We start from the raw sequence: 544 nt of genomic DNA, 5'->3' as shown, positions 1-544 counted from the left end.
GCCACGGCTAATCTAGCGATGCCCGCGTTGGACGGTCACACCGCACGACAGAGCGGGGCCTGCATCCGGCGCGAGGCGGCCTTCAGGCACGTGGTTCGAGACGACCTCACCCGCCCTAGCCCGGAGCGGAAAGACTTTTCAAAGTCCAAGGAACACTGGCAGAATGGGAGGACCGGCCGCCTCCTTAAACACAGGCCGGAGCGACCGAGCGGGATCAGCGGCCCGCGCGCAGGGTCTTTGAAATGTACAAAGTCCTAGGGACAATGGCAGAATCGCTCGACGGCCGTCTGCTCCCGGCGGCCGCGGTGAAGGGACTGTACACCCCACCCGGGGACGGCTGTCTGCTCCCGGCAGCCGTCCTTCCCCCCCACCCCACACGTTGACCGACACCGGCCGAGGGCGAAAGGCTCGCGGTGTGGAAGGATCGTGGCCACGGCTAATCTAGCGATGCCCGCGTTGGACGGTCACACCGCACGACAGAGCGGGGCCTGCATCCGGCGCGAGGCGGCCTTCAGGCACGTGGTTCGAGACGACCTCACCCGCC

Source organism: Syngnathus floridae, unplaced genomic scaffold (assembly GCF_059516105.1).
Source record: "Syngnathus floridae isolate MCC-2025c unplaced genomic scaffold, RoL_Sflo_1.0 HiC_scaffold_159, whole genome shotgun sequence".
NCBI classification, from domain to species: domain Eukaryota; kingdom Metazoa; phylum Chordata; class Actinopteri; order Syngnathiformes; family Syngnathidae; genus Syngnathus; species Syngnathus floridae.
This window is presented reverse-complemented; position numbering follows the sequence as displayed.